At 44.8% G+C, this 12974-nt stretch overlaps 1 protein-coding gene across 1 annotated transcript in view; it reads right to left on the bottom strand.

Moving 5' to 3' along the window:
• The window catches only part of LOC126525042 (scoloptoxin SSD14-like), a 42186-nt gene extending 32912 nt beyond the window's left edge, over window positions 1–9274 (bottom strand). Inside the window, exon 1 of the mRNA XM_055067494.1 lies at window positions 9193–9274. The gene's annotated coding sequence lies outside the window, so the exon portion shown is untranslated. The remainder of the gene's footprint in view (window positions 1–9192) is intronic.
• Between the last annotated feature and the right edge of the window lie 3700 nt (window positions 9275–12974).

Genomic DNA, 12974 nt, shown 5'->3' with positions numbered 1-12974 from the left:
TGGCTGGGATAATATTGGCCTTTGTGACGATAGAAGAACTCGTGATGCTTATACAGGGCTGGGGAACAAGAAAATGGTAGCTACGGCATCGATTCTATGAATAGTAGAGGAGATGTGTTGGTAGAATTCGCGGAAAGAAATAAACTACGAATAAGGAACCACTTTTACAAGAAACTCAATAACATGAAGTGGACCTGGAGAACCCCTAATCAAGAAACAAGAAACGTAATAAATTTCATACTCTCTGTCGTTCCCAATATAGTGCAGAATGCAGGAGTGTTTGGTGGGGCAAAGGGCAGCAACCATAGGTTAGTGAGCTCTTAGAATGTTTTCAGTTTGAAGAGAGAAAGAGCAAGATTAGTGATCAAGAAACAGGACAACCTAAACGCATTAAAGGTCAAAACAAAGAAATTCAGGCTGGTCCTTGCAAACAAATATGGAGCTTTAGAACAGAGAGATGAAGATTATATAGAGGTAATGAATAAAACCTTAACTAAGTTGATTTCAGAAGCAGCAGTTGAAGTGGGAGGATAGGCACCAAGGCAACAAGTAGGCAAGCTCTCCCAATTAACAAAGGACCTAATGAATGAAGGAGCAAGCATAAAAGTGTCTCACTCAAGAGATCATACACAATCCGCTACATTGTCAAAGCTGATAAACAAGAAGAAAATCAGCGATATTATAATTTAAAACGTTGGAAGAATTGAGGAAGCAGAAAAAATGGGGGCAGTATGAAATCAGTGAGAACACTTGGCATAGGACAGGGCAAGATGTACGCAGTGAAAGGTAAGCAGGGTAACGTCATCAGCAGCTTTGACTATATAGTAAAAGCAGCCGAAGAATTCTATACTGACCTGTATAGTACCAAGAGCAGCCACGCAAGCTTCATTAGAAGTAGTGATGAACAGAATAAAGAGGCTCCTTCTACAACTAGCGATGACGATAGAAGAGCCTTGCAAAACGCGTCCCGGGAAAAAGCGGCACGATAAGATGGAATAACATTCGATTTAATTAAAGATGAAGGAGATATTATGCTTGGAAAGCTTGCGGCCCTTTATACGCAATGCCTGCCGACTTCAAATGTACGAGACACCTGGAACAATGCCAAGGTTATGCTAATCCATAAGAAGAGACGCAATAACTGAATAAGTATATGCCCATTAGCTTGCTTTCAGTATTGTATAAAGTATTCATCAAGATAATTTCTAATAGCGTTAGGGAACACTTGTCTTCTGCTATTTTCTATTACCTTTATCCATATTTTATTAAGAGGTCCCATTGGAGTGTTCACACTAAGGAACATGCTTCTGTATACCTTTCCCCATATGTAACCCCCCCCCCTGTACCGTTCAATAAACTCAAGCTCAAACTCAAACTCAAATTTCAATCAACTAAGAAAACAGACTGGCTTCAGGATAGCTTCCTTCTACAATGGTTCACATCCATGTCACCAATCAAGTAATTGATAAATCTGCGGTCTACAATCAGCCTTTCTATATGGCTTTTATGGATAATGAAAACGCGTTTGATTAGGTATAAATACCATTTGTTATGGAAGCATTGAGCAATCAAAGAGTACGGGAGTCATGGGTGAATATCCAAGGAACTATCTACAAAAATTTCACAGATACATTCATTCTCCACAAGTAAAAGAGAAAATTAACTATTAAGAAAGGGGTCAGACAAGGAGAGACAATCTCTCCGATGCTATTTATTGCATGCTTAGAAGAAGTATTCAAGCAATTAAACTGGAAAGGCTTAGGAGTGAGGATCAACAGCGAACATACCAGCAACCTTCGGTTTGCGGATGACATTGTCCTGTTCACCAAAACTGGGAACGAGTTATAACAAATGATTGAGGACCTTAACTGAGAAAGTGTAAGAGTGGGGTTGAGGATTAATGTGCTGAAGAGAAACATAATATCCAATAGACTTGCAAGGGAACAAGAGTTCAAGATTTCCAGTCAGCCTTTTGAGTCCGTGAAGGAGTACGTTTATCCAGGTCAATTACTCACAGGGGACCCTGATCACGAGAAGGAAATTCATATAAGAATAAAAATGGGTTGAATCGCATACGGCAGGCATTGTCAGCTCTTGCTGGAAGCTTACCATTGTCATTGAAAAGAAAGGCGCACAACCAATGCATTCTACCGGTGTTAACATACGGGGCAGAAAGCTGGAGACTGACAAAGAAGCTCGAGAACAAGTTGAGGACCGCGCAAAGAGCGACGGAACGCACAATGTTAGGCGTAACGCCAAGAGTCAGCAAGAGAGAGATGTGGATCAGAGAGCAAATGGGGATAGCCGATATTCCAATTGACATTAAGAGAAAAAAAATTGTAGGTGGGCGGGCCATGTAATGCGCAGGATGGATGACCGGTGGAGCAATAGAGTTACAGAGTGGGTGCCATGAGAAGGCAAGCGCAGTCGGCGACGGCAGAAAACAAGGTGTGGTGATGAAATTAGGAAATTCGCAGGCACAAGCTGTAATCATATTGCGCAGGACAGGGATAACTGAAGACTGCAGGGGGAGGCCTTCGTCCTGGCAGTGGACAAAAAAATAGGCTCATGAAGATTATTTCTTCAATTATGTCGGCAACTGCACTTATATATATATATATATATATATATATATATATATATATATATATATATATATATATATATATATATATATATATATATGCATGTACAGATCTTGCGCACAACGCGCTGTATAAGTTGGCTACAATGGAGTGGGCCTGAAAAACCGCCTAAAATTTTCCTGCCTAACCACCGTGGTGGCTCGGCTAAAATGGCGTTCTCCTCCCGAGCACAAGGTGGCGGGCTCGATTCTTTGGCGTCTGCTGTAGCTTTCCAGTGGCGACGGAATGCCAGAACAGCTCGTGGGCCGTGCTTTTGATGCACGCTAAAGAGCCCTATATGCGGTGAAAAATAATTTTGAGTACTACCCAACGCTCTCTTATAGCCAACGTATTGTTTCAGGACGGTAAACCTGAAAAATTATTCAATAAATCACATTATGCGTGTTGCACGAAATATGCGTGCTCCAAACACACTAATTAAAATATGATAAGGAGCCAACAAACACTGACACCAAGGACAACATAGAGGAAATTACTTATGCCTAATAAATTAAATTAAGAAACGATAAATTCATGGAAATGAAAGCGGACGAAAAAACAACTTGCCGCAGGTGGGGAACGATCCCACAGCGGGCCCCTCGGTCAACCCGTTTCTTCTCGTTAATTAAAATATTATTCATTACATTCCTCACGATTAATTTTATCAATGTAATTTGTCGAGCACATGGCGTCTCCCTGCCCACATTTCAATAGCGGAATCGCTCTACCGAGTGCAGAGAGTATCCCAAATAAAATCCGTTATTATGTCCCTGTATACTTGCGTTATCTCATATGCGACGAGTCTCTGCCACATGTTCACGTTTCAGCAAGAAATCTCACTCTGATCCGACACTATCAAGTGCGCTGTAAACGATATTTTTCCTTATCTTTTAAGAACATTTCATCCAGATCTCGTGGCATATGTCGCAAGCATCATTGTCGCTGTACTTCCTTGGCAGTGGGAAGGGCTGGAAAGACATGATGCAGATCCAACGCACGTGTTGAAATCTATGTGAATGGAATCAATCGTGAAGCGGGTAAATAAATGCTGCAAAACCGTTCATCTTCTCCAAGAGAGAGAGAGAGAAAAAGAGACAGAGGGAAAGGGAAAGGCAGGGAGGTTAACCAGATGGGAAGATCCGGTTTGCTACCCTACGCTGGGGAGAGAGGGCAGGGGGAGATAAAGTGATAGCAAGTCTTCTCCAAGACGTTTCGCACCATAGCCGTAAGGTGCCCGTTCGGCAAGATGACAAGGCATCAAAACACCACCACGTGACCTATGTTACCCATGTAACCGCGAATGACACAGCCTTCGGGTATGTGACTTACGCAAACCCTACAACCGTTTGCCGCACTATGGCAACTTTGGTTTTCAATCGCCATTGTGAAAGATAGACAACGGCAAGCTCTACAAGCTCTAATAGGAGGTTACCTACCATACCACGTGCTTGTGCGTATGGTGCCGCTTCGGCAGTGCTTTTTCACTGAAATTCGACATGCCGACCCACAGCTGCATGCCGTGGTGCCAGTGCTTTGTCTTCGGAACATTTCCTGCACATCGAAAATTTCGGCCTGCCCATCTAGTCATTCTACAATTCCGTCTGCGTAGCAGGACGACAACAACATCCACAGAACTAGTGGCCACCAGAGAGGCAGTTCTCTGTGTTTCGCGACAGCCTCCTCAAGTATGGACCTTCTTCAGCAATGCGAAATGAAAGAAAGCTCCTACAGAGTGCTGGCTCTAACTGCCAAGCTATATACTCTAGGGAAAGAGAACGGCCAGCACGTTACATGTCAACGGATTCCCAGTTACTGTGGGGCCCATGGCCACGAACTGGCCGAAACCAAAGCGAAAGAGGCACTCGAAGAATCGGAGCCACTTCTTGCAATTCCTTTTTCAAGAGCGAACATCGACTGCCTTCTCTCAAGTATCATCTGAAAAGCGACAAAAAAGCACAGAGATCATCCGTAATATGTCCACAGACGATTCCGGAGATTCGACCCTAACATGAAATTTAGGTCAGCACCAAAAATTCAGCGCAGCTGTGCCAGGCATCGGAACAAACTTAGAATGGAATGTTTATTTACGTATGACTAAGTGCACCTAATGCAACGCACTGAGTCTCCAGACTGTGAGCTGAGCCATATGTACGAGATTATAGGACATGTGCTGTGTGACTGCCCTCAGTACGTGGAAAAGCGACAGAAGTTAACTAATGGTCTTGCCAGCCTCGAGGTCCCACCGTTGTCATATGGCGTTATTTTAGGCCGTTGGTGTGACGTTAAATCTAGTTCTGAGGCCACCCAGGCCCTATTTAACTTTCTAAAGAAAGTACGGGTCTGAACTTCAGGCTTTGAGTAGACCTTATTGTTCGTTGTATGTTTTGCATTCTCGTTCTGTCTTCATCATTACCCATCATACTCCTATTTCTTTTCCTCTTCCGTTTTTCCCAGCGGAGAGTAACTGGCTACAGGAATGTACCTCAGGCCAGCCTCTCTGCATTTCCTATCATCAAACTCTTCCCCCTCTCTTTCTTGGAACCGTTTCCAGCCATAAGGTTTAAATAGGAGCGCAACATTCAATAGTGAGTTCAATACACCGAACTTCACCTGTGAACTAAGCCACACCATGTGCGTGCCGGCATTCACCCGTATTTCATACTGATAACAGTCAAATGCAGCCGCTTTTATTCGTGAGTCACATAGTATACCGAAGGTATAACTTGTGCAGCGCACGTATGGTCCGTTATCTCTTTTTACATATTCATAAGCTACAGTACCGCGGCAACGAGCTGCGTCACTCGCCTAAAACCGTGCAGGTGAAGGCGGTCACGTTTCTTCAGCTAACGATGATGTGCCGGGCAACCGCGGCTGCTACTATTCCGCCTTTAATTGTGGGGATTTAAATGTGGTGCTTTCTCGGAGGAGACACACGCCCAGTGTCAGGTTTGTTTGTTTGTTTGTTTGTTCGTTTGTTTGTTTGTTTGTTTGTTTGTTTGTTTGTTTGTTTGTTTGTTTGTTTGTTTGTTTGTTTGTTTGTTTGTTTGTTTGTTTGTTTGTTTGTGTGTTTGTTTGTTTGTTTGTTTTCCTCAAATAGTATATAATGAGCACAACTGTTTATTCTGGTCATGCCGAAGGGAAAAAAAAGGCGTGGTTAGTGAAAAATGCCCTCTTGGTGTCCGAGAGAAAAATGCGGAGAGCGCATGGGCACGCCAGTGACATTGAAAGAGAGAAGCTGACCCAATCGTGGTGGCAGAACACTGTAAGTGTTTGTGGGGCCATTTCAGCCTTAAATGCTAGATGATCGGGCAGGATTGCCACCCTAATGGGCTATAGACAAAATATCGCAATAAGTCGCGTTTCTTGCCTTTCTTCCATCTTTTATGTGTTGATTGCTCTGATGGAATGTGGAATTTCTTAAGAATCGACCAAAGCTGCGGAGCTACCTGCGTTACTTATCCTCGTGGCTGCTTCCGCTTAGTGTAAATTATTCTACAGTGTAGTATAGCCCTCGACGCCTTTTTGATGCAAGGGCCGGAGCATGTGAAGATATTTCGCCTATTTCCATACGGGTATGCAAGCTTGCGCACGCATGGTCGTGTTCATACAGCGCAAACGCTATGTGTACGTCAGAACAGCACTCGTATCAAACTCTCAGACCCGTAGCAAAGCACCTGCGGCCCACAAGCTTTCTAATCGCTACCCATGCTCGCCCGCGTCTCTAGGTTCACGGTGCTAGCGGTAACCCAATGAACGCACAGGGCTGTCGGTATTGCGCAAAAGTCTATAGCTAGGTACAGCCCTCTCCCCCCCCCCCCCCCATCCCCCCATCTCTCCATATCTGTCAACGACCTACTTTAGACGGCGAGAAATTAACTAGACGCGCGAAAATCATGGAAATAGAGCATAAAACGTTTCGCTGTAATAAAAATAAATTGTGCGCTGGAAGTCCTTTGTTGCAGTGAGGATATCTCGGTACATTTCGTTGTTTCACTGCCTAATTTCGCTGAGAGTAAAATCAACAATCGGCCCATCTGCACGGGTAGTGCAGACGGCTGCAATGATGCCTGGTTTTGAGCGGCGCAAGGGCCCGGGATGGCCAAAGGGCGACATACACATACCCTACTAACGTGAGCCAAGCTGTAACAAAAAAATTGTATAATGTTATGATACCTACGGCGTCTGGCCACCAGCCCTCTTCCGCTACCAGGGCAATTTCCGTTTTCGAATTATCTAGCTAACTGCATATGGAGAAGAATAATTAAGCATTTCTTGTACTTTTCATTTAAAGGTGCGGCTTCTCGTGGGAAAGCTGTTGTGTCCCAAAACATACAATTCAGTCGATTTCAGTGTGCTATGTAACAGCGTAATTATTATTAGTTATTTATTTATTGTGCTCATCCTGCGCTCAACCATCAAAATACGAAAAAGCTCCGCGCGCTTACGCGCCCGCTCTCCGCGGGAACAGCGGTCCCAAAAGTGATTTGAAGGAACTAACCCTACCCGTTGCCTGCTTCGGCAACCGCCTGGTCATTACGCGGTCTGCGATGGTCACGAGCCACACGGAGCTCGCGATCAGCGAAAGTCAACACCGACGCAGACAGCTTGTCACTTCCGCGTGGTATGCTGGAAACTTCAAGAGCGTCACGTAAATGAAGGGCTTCGGCTACACTCTAGAGTGCTCGTTGAGCGATACCTCCGTCACGTTTTATGCTACACTGAGATGCACTTTTTTAAGTAACGGGGGAGATAATACTTGAATGTCCCCTCATACATCTCTTGTTGCACGCGCGCAGCAATTGCACCATGCCCCATCTTTTCTTTTAATTAAATGAGTGGGTATATTTGGAGCTCGGTGTATCCGTGTGTTTCTACCGTGAGTGTTTCTTTTTAGCGCCCTAGTATCATGTTGTTGTTTTTTTCGCCCTTATTATTGTTCACGCTCACCACATCGTCTGCTCAGCGTCTATTTGGCGTTTGCTCGTCACCGTCATCACGTACCATGCTGTAACCTATCTCAGTAGTTCCTTGCAGCACTGTGGAAGCTACGCCAATTCTTAACGAAAAAAAAGGCCGAGTGCGCCTCGATATGTGTTCCCCCGCGCCGCGTCGTCTGCGCAGGTCTGCTTGCCAAACTGTCGGTACATGCTCCGTGGTTGGTGGATTGACGTAAAAAACTTATTTAAAGCCGTAACGATAAGCTGCGTTTATATGCGTGCGGCAGTCGTGCTTCGCTTCACCTGTACGCTTTGCCTTCTGTAACCTTGCCACCTCGATTTAGCAAGCGGTAAGGACGAACGCCTTTGTAAATCACCTTCGCCGCAGCGTCGGCTCGGCGTCTACTTGGCGTCTGCTCGCTATCGTCATGTACCATGCAAGAGCAAGGTAGCAAATTAATTAGCCAGTGAACAATCCCGTCTTTATAGCGTTCCGCATCTTCAATGCATTGCCAAAGTTGATGCTGTGGTGCCTTCTGCCTACTAGAAATCAAACCACTTTAACGGCCCGGCACCACCTCTGTAGTCCGAGCAGCGTCAAAACAAACGGCTCATCCCAATAATAACGGCAAAACATACCTAATGCGCTGTCCTCAGTATGAGATGAGACTTAGCGATGACGAACTTGCCAATAATTACTTGCTGTCAGGCGGAGAGCCAGCAACAAGCGCGAATTCGGATCGAAGCGGGCGGTCTATAGGATGCACGGGTGCCCTGCCATGTTGCTACCTAATCATGGTTAGCGTTCCTATTACGGTTACTGGTAGTAACCGCCACTGTAATTCGCGGTGTACGACGTGCATGTCAGAGGACCCACTATGTAACGCATGGCTGTAATGTATCACGTACCAAGCAAAAATGAAACTATCTAATCCCGCCGATAATAGCGAGATCCATAAGGGTCCGAGCTTCTCTTGCCATAAAACACACAGAAAACTAAAATAAAAACAAAAAGCAAGCCAAGCGTCCCGGCACCCACAAGAACTAGCTTCCTTTGCAGTTAATCGGCAGATCTGTAATATTAAGCCACAGCGTTAAAGTCGGCCCCTTTAACTACCTCCGCCAACTACACTGTAACTAACATAATGTACACCTTTAAAAGCGAATAAAGGTGTTAATCATTCTACAGCTCGCACTCTCAGAGCAAAAAAAGGGCGTAAAGATGTGAATTATATATCGATTTGCACCCCTATTCACTTTTTCCCACTGCAGATTATTTCACGGCGTATACTGCTCTGTATCATGTGACTGTGCAGCGTTTTCCCAACACTGTAACGCTGGCTTACCCAATTCATCGCGTCACGAAATACTAATTGATCGCCCCATAATCTGGGCGCTTGAATGGCAAGTCGTCGCATCCAGCAGGATTCCGAACGGCGCTCGGCAGACGCACGCATGCTTCTTCCGCCTGTCTCGGCGAGCATGGGCTACAGGGCTGCCACAACGTCAAGCCAAAGCTGTCGCGATTTCATAAACACCGCAGCCGCCAAATGTGTTAGAAAGCACCGGCAGAGCCATTAGCAGCGAGCAAAAAAGGAGCGAGAGATGGAAAGACCGGGTTCTGTACTTACTACAACGTGGCCGCCGCTAACGCGACCAAAGCCGCCGACGCGGGAAGGCCTCGCTGTTCGTTTCCCAGCGCCCTCCAACCGTTCAGCGACGCTAAAGGGCCTCGCGTCTGGCACGTCCCTGCCGCGTCACGTGGTCTACGCGGCGGCTTCGAGCTTCGGCTGCAGCCGGTGCCGCAGTCGCAGCTGGTGCTACTTTGAAACGGGCAGGAATAAAAAGAAACAAGGGGCGGAAAAAGAGGGACAGGCCGCCGTCTCAAAAGGTCGCTGACGTTGACTGCGACAGCGAGCACGTGTACCTATTTGTCGAGCCTTTCGTTGCTTCTATATACTACAGTCTTTAACTATGTTTCATGTACATTATACACATGCACAGCTGCGAACAAAACGATAACACATTGCCTTTTTTCTGTGGAAAATTTATGGCCTACATTTTATGGTTTTTTAGGTGCGCTTTTATTTTTTTATATTTTTTTTCGTCCGGCCGGGTGCACAGTTTAGCTGCCAGAGGACTATAATAAATAATTTATTCGGTTTATGGATCGATGCATATTGGAAAAAAATGCTACAAGAATTTTCTATTAATGCGCAAGCACTCTTTGGCTCGTTTGCTATATCGCTTGCTTGCTTTTCGCTTAATGAAGGGAAAATGAGGCATCCACCCAAACGTAGCATTTGCGACAAAGGAAACCCATACGGTTTTATCGAAAGAAATGCCTCGTAGTTGAAGAAAAATTCATTATGGTCCGGGACTCGAACCCGGGACCATCGCCATTCCGGGGCAGCCCCTCTACCATATGAGCGAACCAGGCGGCTAGCAGATGGCAGGGTGAAGTCGAATTTATCGACAACTCGAATCAAAGGCAGCAGTTTCGCGCAATAGTTCTGCGGAAAGCCGCAAGGTGGAGGGAAGTAATTAATGAAGGGAAAATGACACATCCACCCAAAAGTAGCAATTGCTACAAGAAATGAAATGCGTGTACTGAAAGGTGTGTTGATGAGTTGGCAGGAAGGTTGCGTGGCCCCTCCGAAGTGAAAGTGTCACCTGAGCCGGAATGCCGTCACAACCGCTTTCACCACAGCTGCTTTTTCCCTTTATTTTATTTTATTTTCTCTTGTTCCCTTTTTGTTACCACCTTGTTGCGGCGACGAAGACGTCACCATTTTGTTTTAGCGCCGCCAATCGTGTATTATTATTATTATTATTATTATTATTATTATTATTATTATTATTATTATTATTATTATTATTATTATTATTATTATTTTGCAAGAACCAATCAGTTATCCTTATTTTAATCTCGCCAGCCCCACAGCAGGTTTTTTTGCACACACACTTGTAATGCGGAAAAGTAAGCCTTCGAGGCGGCCTGACAAGAACTGTTTTCTCTCATCAATTTAGACGTTTCTTTTGTTTCAATTGTTCCTTGTCCCTTATAAAGCTACCGATCATCTAAATTTACACAATTATAACGGTTAAACGTCAACTTTGCAAATTGCGCTTTTTTGTGCCGATACAAGGCACTACACTTCTCGCGTGACAAAGTTTGCTGGGGTACTCGTCAAAAAAATATATATATATCCTTGCGCATTAACAACGGTTGGTGTTCACACTATTAACAATTAATTGGTGTTTTCATAGCCTCAACTACCACTTCTTTCAGTTCATGGTGCTCCCCGTTGGATGTGTTCCCTAGTTCGTGTGGTAGGGAGTTGCGCATGTGTGACTGTGTGTCCTTTCTTTTCTCCCTATCTCTCTCTCTCACACTCTATCTATCTATCTATCTATCTATCTATCTATCTATCTATCTATCTATCTATCTATCTATCTATCTATCTATCTATCTACCTATCTATCTATCTATCTATCTATCTATCTATCTATCTATCTATCTATCTATCTATCTATCTATCTATCTCTTGCTTTCATGCCCCATCCTCCATTACACCTGGAGTAGCATGTCAAGTCTGTCGCCAGGCAAACCTCTCCAGTTAACGAGGAACGCTAACATTGTATCTTTACTATTTTCTCACTTTAGTTGCTTCTGTCAACCTTTCAACAGACACGCATGTGTGTGTGTGGAGGGGGGGGGGGTGACAGTACGTCTATCCAATACGTCTGACAGAGAATCTGTCCTGTCCCGTCAAACCGCTGATACGGTTACAATACGTTCCTTGTCTGTTTTCCTGAAGTTCAAGGCGTTACTGAGAACCATCATGTTTTTCCGGCTTGGGCAAAGGTTCTATATCGCCAATGTTATGTAGAATAATCTAGTACGAAGTACGTTTCCTTACCGCATAGTACAGTCCACTGTAAACTATAATGCAAGTCACTTGTGTTTATTAGTTTGAAAGAAACCGAAGAAAAGATTTCGCCCAGGGAATTTCACCCCAGATTGGTATAAATGAATAAATTAGTCGTGGTATGCTATCACCGTTTCCGTCATACTATCGTCGGATCCCTGCTGCTGTCGTTGACGCACACGAGCGACACACAAACAATTGCTCGACTTGCACAAATATTTTCGTCCATCTGGTAACGCTTTGCCGAACAGTGCTGAACAGCCAACTACTTCCAGAATGCTTCGCGTAACGTTGATTCCCACTGTATCTGGAATCTGCATAACTATTTTCTTATTGAGATAATAACCACCTTTTAAACATGTAAGCGCTGTATGTCACCCTCCTCGCGTTTTTCCGATGTTAACACGCGATTTCGTTACCATTACCTACACGCGGTAGCGCCGCTCTCCCGGCCGCACCACATATAGCTTAAAGGCATGAGAAAAAGAGCAAGAAAAGGCAGGGAGGTTAAGAAGACGGACGTGTGGTTTGCTACCCTGCACGAAGGAGTGGAAGAGGATGAATGAAGTGGAATAAAGTAGAAGAGGGAAAAAAGAAAGTATTCATGAGCAAATTATAGAGACACAAGGGTGTCCGTAAGCGTTTTCTCAGGCCAATTGATTTTAGGAAGGACGTTTGAGCGGGGATGTAGCCTTCACAAATTTGCACTTCTTCCTCATCGGAATGGCTGACTCCTCCCTATGCCACCACTGCAACTGGGAAGAAACAATCCGGCACTTCTTTGCAACTACACTCACTTCATTGTCTAATGTCAGCCGCTTAGTGCTCAGCCAACTGGATAGTCAAACATTTCCAGAGCAAAGGTCCTGGGTCCATGGCCTTAGCCACCATGAACTCGGAAAGCTTGGTGGCATGGTTGGTGGCGTGTGCCGCCACCCCGTTTCAAAGGTAATGCTCATATCATCAACGACAACAGCAAAAACAACAACTACTACTACTACTACTACTACTACTACTACTACTACTACTACTACTACTACAACCACCCTATAGGCGACGGTGTTGGTTACTATAAGCTATATGAGATGCCGCCACATTCTCAGGCGCTTTAAGGTTCCTTCGGGAGTTGTATACAGGAACGCTAGGGTGTTTCTGTCAGCACCGCCTGTTCCAACTTGCCGCTTTTCGGTCGCTCTGGGTGTACAATTGGCACTATCTACTATCGGCGATATTATGCCCGAGCGTAAGCACCTCACGTCTGAAAACACGACTGAGCAAAAAATGTCTGTGGTGATTTAGCGCTAAATACGAGAGAAATGGGCGTTACGTCGCACATCTTTGATTTCCCAGATCGTACACCTCACTGCAGAGTGTTGTTCAGGAACTCCCTCGACACGCGTCCTGCATTGTAAGTTGCAAGAAAAGATAGATAGATAGATAGATAGATAGATAGATAGATAGATAGATAGATAGATAGATAG

The sequence above is a fragment of the Dermacentor andersoni genome, chromosome 3 (genome assembly GCF_023375885.2).
Source record: "Dermacentor andersoni chromosome 3, qqDerAnde1_hic_scaffold, whole genome shotgun sequence".
NCBI classification, from domain to species: domain Eukaryota; kingdom Metazoa; phylum Arthropoda; class Arachnida; order Ixodida; family Ixodidae; genus Dermacentor; species Dermacentor andersoni.
Note: the sequence above shows the minus strand (reverse complement) of the source record. Positions and strands in the feature narration are given on the sequence as shown.